Genomic DNA, 8,508 nt, shown 5'->3' with positions numbered 1-8,508 from the left:
CAGTCCACATCAAAGGTTGGGCCCACATGATGAACACTAGATATTAAGAGTAGACCGAACAAACTTGAGAGACAAGTACTTATGTGATGGTGGTTACCAAATATGTTTTTTTTAATTTTTCGTTAATAAGTATGTTATTTAAAAACGTACTTATCTATTAAATAAGTAGAAACCAAGATAAGTACCCCTGAGGGTCTATTTAAATATCACCTAGGGCTCGTTTGGGATGGAACTCCACCTGTTTAAGTAACTTTTCTCACTTGTGTAAGTTAATAAATTACTCTTATAACTCAAATTAGTTTCATAAATGGCGTTATATAAGTAACTTGTCTGATGAAAGTTACATATCTCGTGAGTTATTAGTGCTTGTTTTTTAACTTTTAATTTTTCTACTTCTCTCTCTCATTCCTCGGAAGGGTTGATGGTTCATATTAAAAGAGGCCCCACATGATAGACAATCCACATCAATGGTGAGGCCCACACATTTGATAGTCCACATTAATGGTGGGCCCCACATGATGTATTACCCATATTAACATGGTCCGCATCAAAGGTCAGCCCCGATGATAATGAACAACCTACTTCGAATGTAAGGCTTACAGGATGGATACTTCACATTAAAGGTGGGCTCCACATAATGGATAGTGGACATTGAAGGTGAGCCACACAAGATAGACAATTAACATTAATGATGGGCCCACATGATGGATGACCCACGTCAAGGTTGGTCTCACATAATGTGCAATCCACATCAATGGTCGGGCCCTAATGATGAATGGTCCACATCCAATGGGAGTTGCACATGATGGACAACCCACAATGAAGGTGGGACCCACACGATGAGCAATTTACATCAAAGGCGGGCTCCATATGATGGACAATGAACATTAAAGGTGAGGCCCACACAATAGACAATGGATACTGAAGTTGGCCCCCACATGATGAATGACGAACATCAAGTTGGACCCCACGTAATGGATGGTCCACATCAAAGGTCAACCCCTGATGATGGAAGGGCCACATCCAAGGCAGGGCCACATGATGGACGACGGATCTTAAAGGTGGACCCCGCATAATTTACGATCCATATCAAAGGTAGGCCCCCTAATGATGAATGGCCACATCAAGTGGGCCTCGCGTGATGACGACCCACATCAAAAGTGGTGGCCACATTATGGAATGTGCATATTAAAGGTGGGCCCCATATAATAGACAATAACATTGATGGTGGGCCCATTTAATGGAGAGTCTACATTAAAGGTTAACCCCTAATGATGATGAAATTGTGCTTGTGATGTAATGGAATTATCATGGCTGCGCTTGTAAAAGCTTGGTGGAGCTAAGGAATGAAGGTTATGTCCCAAATGGGGGTGTTAGGAACTATTTAAAAATTATACTTTTAAAAAACTTAATTGCCTAACTTAAATTAATTTTCAGTTAAACTTAGCAAGATAATTTAACTATAAGGCTTCCAATCAAATAGAGGATCCAATCACATATACTATAAATGATTTGCAAATAAGTAACTAGTCTATATCAAGATGGTGTTTGTGCGTGTATGAGATGTGCTAACTATTAACACTAAGCATTCATCTAATCATGCATATATAATTAAGCATTCAAACACATAAGCATAATTAGACAAGTGCGCAAATGACAATCCCAAACACAATCATATATAGTAGTTTGGCTACTTGCCTACTCCACTCCTAATGGACGCATTCAACCGATGAGTGTATCGGAGGTTTTAAATTAGGTTCACCTCAAACCTTTACAGCTCTACATAAGGATTCTAAAATTTATGCTATACTCCAAAGCCAAGGTCCTTCACAAGAACCCGATGATTAAGTCCCTACGCAAGAGCCAAAGTCCTACACAAGAACCTGGAAATTTAGGCTCTACATTTGAGTTAAGGTCATACACAAGAACTCGGTGATTTAGGCTCTACTCCCAAGCCAAGGTCCTACACAAGAACCTATAATTTTTAAGCCCTATATAAAGGCCAATGTCCTACACAAGAACCTAGTTCGAGTTTGGGTTTACAAACTCTTACCCTCAATCTTATACAAGTAAAGAAAGTAACAATTGACTCCTAAATATGACAACTTACTTGTTGGATTAAGCTCATTTTATAGCACCTTCTTGGGTAGCTTGATCGTCACTCTCACGTGCTTCAATCAGCTCAATGATGCTCCCCTGATCATGATGCCGTTGCTTTGTTAAGGCCTCAACTCCAAGATCAACTATCTTTCATATGATGCTCCTCCAAGGTGTCCAAGGTGATGAGAGGTTGGTTGAATCTCCTACAATTAGTAGGAAGTTGTTTTTCCTAAGGGATTCACTTAGATGAGTCTTCTAGATGATTTGAAAAATGGTATGCCAATATAACTTAAGTCCAATCTTTAAAAAATGAAAGAGTTCAAGCACATCTCCAATGTTAAGGTTGGAATCCTTATTAGAGTTGTCATATCAAGGAAGATTGCTTAGAAATCAATGGAATAGAGGCTTGGGATGGAGGATATGAATATAGAATATCCGAAGCTTCTATTGCACCAAACACTCATCAAAATGCCCAAGATCTGATCGCCCTTTATAAAAAGTTCAAGCTCCAACAGTAAAAAAAAAAGAAAAAAATGGCAGAAAATGGCCCTGTCAATGTCATCAAAGGCCTTTTGATGTCATCGAAAGTCCTTTGATGTCATCGAAGATAGCTTCGATGTTATTGAAGGTTTCCTTGATGCCACCAATGAATTTAGATATTTATATTGATTTATTGTTGGACATATTGGGACAATTTTCGATGTTATTGAACGATCCTTCGATGTCATCGAACTTACCTTTCGATGTCATCGAAGGTGTCGTCGATGTCATCGAGAAAGTCAGAAATAAATTTGATTTTTTACTGGATAATTATAATTCTCAATTGATTTCATTGATGGGTCCTTCTATCCCATCGTAGTTATCCTTTGATGTCATTGAAGGTGTCCTCGATGCCATCGAGAAAATTAGAACAAATGTCATTTTGTTGTTGGACAGTTCTGACTCTAGATCGATGTCATTGAAGGTGTCCTCGATGCCATCGAGAAAATTAGAACAAATGTCATTTTGTTGTTGGACAGTTCTGACTCTAGATCGATGTCATTGAGCAAGCCTTTGATGCCTATTTCGACCAGAAACGAAATGCATTTGATTTTGGAGAATTTCTTATTTAACATCGATAAAGATAGAACAAAGAGAATATTCATCAATTTCATTTGTTCTGAGTTCATTATCATCCTTTTAATCCTTTGATTCCAAGATAGAATCTCTTAATAAAGAGAAAAATATACAAGTCAAATATAATCAAAATGTAAATTTTGACAGCATTCCGGCGCGTTTTCATCAAATCTCCAGGGGAGACGAGTTGTGTGGGTTTCCCATGCTAGGATCCCTTGGGAGAAATAGCCTGATCGTCTGTCAGAAATTTCAGCATAATGACTGCCCTCAAAGATAACCCGCGCAACTCATACAAGAGTTGCGTGGACCCGCGCAACTTGCTACGAGTAGCGTAGCCTTCCTTCCTTCTCTCTGTCTTCAATACCTGTCAAAGAGGCTGACCTCCTGAACATCTGATCCCTCAAATGAGGGGGTAAAGGGGTATTTATAGGCATCCGCACGTGTAAGCCCTCAACTCCTGTGCCATGAGCCCCACCTCGCATCATCAGATCCTCCTTCTCTGATGAAACTTGTGCGTCCCGGCGCAACTTGAGTGAGTTTTGCGGACCTATGCAACTCAGATTCGGCACAACTCAGGTCTCGCACAACTCGGGTCGCGTACAACTTAGGTCCCACACAACTTGTACTACTTTCTCTCTCATTTTCATCCCTTTCTCTAACTTTCTCTCTCTAATCACTTTTTGGTACCCCAACAGATGCCCCTTTGATCCAAAATTTGATTTTTCTAAATTAATTTGAAGGATCAAACTTGTCATGGAGAACCCGAGTTGTGCGGCTTCACGCAACTCTCTGGCAATGCCTTGAGCCTATAAATATCAACACCTTCCAATCATTTCTTTCTTCCAATCTTTTAATCTCCAAGCAATTCTCTTTTTCGCGCTTCACTCCCGCACAACTTGCCCGCGTAAGTCTTCTGCGTAACTCATCCGCACTTAATGCAGTAAATTCTTGCCCTGAAACTCTACTGAAATTTCTAACTTTTTCCAGACTAAACCATTTTTCGAATTTCCCAACTATGGCTCGTACTAAGAGAACTTTTCATGTAGTAGAGCCACCCACAAATCGTCCCTCTCATGCTAGCCTCCCAAATTCTCCTCCAACTTCTGATCATTCACCAACTCCTGCAACTCAAGTGGCCCCTTCTTCCCCAGTTCAAGTAGTTGCTCCTTCTCCAGCTCACGTAAGTCCACCACGTAAGCGAGTTAAGGTGACCAAGAAATGACCCACATATATAAAGGAGCCGATCTTACTTGTCCTTGACTTCTCTGACAAAGACAAGTTGCTATCTTGGCCAATATGTCAGGCAATCATCTCTGGAGCCATAACATCGCCTTCAAAGCAAGGTCGAGAAGTTGACTGGGAGACCTGGTTGGAATCCACAGCCAATCTATGTACAGACATCATTCGATCGCCAATAAGAGAAGACACACCACCACCCACTCTGCCTATTACATGACGGGCCTGGGTTTTCACGAGCGTTGGCGGTTTGTGGAGTGCCCATCAAGGGTTTCTAGAAGAAGAGGAAGAAGTCGAAGCAACAGATACTTTAAGAAAAGATCCAAGAACACAAAAAGAAGAAAGTTTCAAACTCCTGGGACACGGTAAAGGTTCATGATGACTTCATAAAATTCAACAACCCCCTCAGGAACGAACTGGTGACAATTCTCTTAAACATTCGACGACATTAGTCCATTCTTAAAAGCGAGCCAACAGATCAAACCTTGCAAAGCCGTATGATGTATACTCCGAATTGGTCGATTCGAGAGCCCCGAATGTTAGAGGGCATCCTTTTAGAGAGATGATTAAAATAACAAATTGGCAAAGTACATCCGATGTGATTCCTGGTTCCGTGTTACAACCCCCATGCACGCTTTTCTACAGTCTTTTATGAGACGATACGTTAGCGTTTCAGAGAGAGAAGATTGTCATGGAGAGCTGAAGAATTTCGCACGCAAGGCTTCCTGACGTCTCATAAATATTACACCGACTGGGCTAAGGCTATCCTTACCAAACATTCCACGACACTGATGCATGTTGGCCTTTATGGCGCTATTGAAGCAACTTCTGAGTACTTTTACAAGGATCACATGATTTATAAGGGTTTCCTGAGCCATTGGTGTCCCACCACAAAATCCTTTCATCTTCCTCTGGGTAAAGTCAGCATCACTTATGGGATCTTCATAAGATGGCAGGTCTACTTGTGACAGGTCATTTCTATGATGAATACGTTCCTACCAATGAAGAATTCTTGCATTTTTCTTCTTCCAAAAGAAAAATGCTTGTATCAGATGCTGCTGTTGAACTTTTCAGGGAGATGTCCAAATTTCCCAATACCGGCAAAATTTCTCATTTCCTTTGGCTAGCTCATTTTTCGCAAGAGCTACAGTATATTCTTCTTCTTTTCATTGTGATATTTATACATTCGTTAATCGTCATTTTTACTCTTGATTTCCCTTTCTTGACAAGTTTGAGAATAGTAATTCGGATGAACTGGAAAACGTGCGTCGTAAAATACGAAACCCATCAGAATTTTCATCCAAGGGTGAATTAGCGGCTTTCTTAGCATACTGGCTGAGCACGGTAATGCTTCCAAGTTCTAAATGGGTAGATGCCATCAGACCATCTGTATTCGTTGTTGCAGGTGGATTGGCAGAAGGATGAAAATATTCATTAGCGCCCCCTGTACTTTGCTCATTCTATCGAGCCTTCGGAGACGTTGCTACACATTGCCAAAACCCGTCTGTCAGGGCTAGTTCAGCATTCACCCCATGACACTACTTTTCTGGATGGTTGGGTATATATTTCCCATGGACATACGATGACCTAGAAAAAGCTTATGTTCATCCCTCCCGACTCCTCTTATGCCATTATCAGAAGAGGATTATGCCAAAACGAATGTATGAATGGGTCATCGATGTCATTAAGTCAATGAACGCCAATGATTTTTACCAGTTCTCATTTGCCCAATATATTGTGGATTATGAAGCCGTCGATGATGACAAGCTCCCTCTAGCCGAGAGAGCATTTTTCATATCGATACAATCTAACGGCTTGCCTTTACGAGAAGGCAGTGAGTTTTAAAGAGAACCGTATTACCCCAGCCGATTCACGCGACAATTTGGATTTGATCAGACCAATCCTGACCATTCAGAAGAAGTGACTCGCAACATGCGCTGTTATGGTACAAGGTCGTTCAGCTAGGGCTTAATCTAGAGGCGACTTCTTGCAGCCTGCATTAACTCAAAGTTCATTATACCAGGTTTTAGTTGTTTTGTTCGCATGACTTATCCGTGGATGCGGTGGTGGGCACATCAATCATTTCTCATTCGCCGATGCTTACCAGTAAATTCATCAATATGGATCCCCGCCCCTCGACTCAGGAAACACGACAGAAGAGATGGGATAAGCTATACTATTGAAAACGATCATGCCCATTCCCTTAGCGATATTTACATAAAGATTTTTATAGGAGAACACACTTATGAAGTTAAACCAACTAACACTCTTAAAGGCTAGATTGCTCATGGGTTTCTGTTAACACTTTTCAAATCTCAGAAAAAGCCTATGACTAAGGAAAATGCCCCCACAGACGTCGACGAAGAAAGTGGCCCTGCCGATGTTGACGAAGCACCTCATATTCTGGCTCCTACTGCTCTTATTCACGCCTCAAAAGCTGTTGGGCCTTCAGAGCCCCAAGAAGTACCTTCGCCTGTTCTATCACCGCCTTCTCATAGAGAATCCTTATCGCCTGTGACCCAGTCACAAACGCGAGTAAGATCTTCTATCTCCCCATGGCTACTACTACAGAAAACCTAGCCTCTACCGAAAGGAGGGAATCTATAAGGAAGGGAAAACAAGCGGTTACCAAAGAATCTCCTCCGAGATCGCCATCATCTTCATCGTCTTCCGAGGAAGAAGATGAAGAGTTTGTCTATTGCAGCTCTACTTCTACTAGTCAGACATCCTCTTCCAGCAGTTCAGGAGAAGAAAGTGAATCGGATGTCGTCGCAGAAGAAGTTGAGGTCATAGAAGAAGTGGAAGAAGGGGAAGTGGATATTGGAGAGGATGACAGAGTCGGAGCAACTACTGGCATTGTCGAAGAGCTTCCCCAAGTAGACATTCCTCAGGTCATCACTGGAGATGTTGGTGAGGGAGAAGAACCCCTAGACTACGAAGATTATGAGGATACAGCCGGAGTTGATTTAATTATATCTTTCAGTAGAAATTATTCTCCCCTCCCCCGTGTAACGCCTTCAAATCCTCCGGCTGATATTATGGCATCTCCAGAGATTCCCCCTGCTCCCCTGGATACGGTTTAAATTATTCTTCCCACCTCTGGCTCCGATAAGCGTTCTATTAAAAAGAAGAGAGAACCTCCCAAACTTCCCATGAAGACTAGTAGAGCAGTTCGTGGCATAACTTTCCAAACAAAACCTACTACTGTTATGACCCCAACCACTGTGGCATCGAGTACTGAACTCTGAGCTCCATCTTTTGTCAACATGGCTTCGAACTTACCCGAACCTCCCTTGGAGGAAAGACAATCCGTAGAAGCGGCGACTCTAGTTCCATCTCCTTCAGCAGTTGCTGGTATACTTTACTTTATTTTCCTACTTCATATTAACTTTCTTATAATATATATCCCCTGACTTATGCATTTTACTTGTATTTTTCTATTTGTGCTCTCTAGTGGTTCTACAAGCTCAAATTTTGTCGCCACCGGATCAATGTCATATCTCTGAAAAAGATTTCTCCCCCAGCGTTGTCTTTATTACGAAGCTCCATGTCAACAGCCGTTTACATCTTTAAGGATCCATCCCAATGGCCCGATTTATAAATAATGCCATCTTCTCTGGAAAATGCCCACAAATTGCTAGGCTCAATATTTCTCCTTTGCACGAGTCTTTATCCCATTTTTGTAAGACCTTCCACAAATCGGTAGACGTCTGCAATATGACTATCGCACCTGAAATTCGTGCTCGACAATAGAAATTATTGCAGCTTAAAGAGAAAACTTCAAAGGCAGTGGTAACAGTATCTATTTACGATAAGGAGTTTCATTCTTTAGAGGAGCAAGTAAAGGCTACCAAGCATTCCTCGGTGACAATAACAAAGAAAATTGAAAACCTCGAGCAACAAATCCTAGATTTGGAGGCTCAACAATGCGAAATAAATTCAAAGGCGAGTCAACTCGAGGCTGATATCGAAGTTAACAGGTGGATAACCGATCTAGAGCGGCTAGAGTTTTCAAAAGGGGAGGAGGTGATAAATTCCTTGGAGCGGGAGCTGATC

This window comes from Magnolia sinica, chromosome 15 (assembly GCF_029962835.1).
Source record: "Magnolia sinica isolate HGM2019 chromosome 15, MsV1, whole genome shotgun sequence".
Lineage (NCBI taxonomy): Eukaryota > Viridiplantae > Streptophyta > Magnoliopsida > Magnoliales > Magnoliaceae > Magnolia > Magnolia sinica.
Note: the sequence above shows the minus strand (reverse complement) of the source record.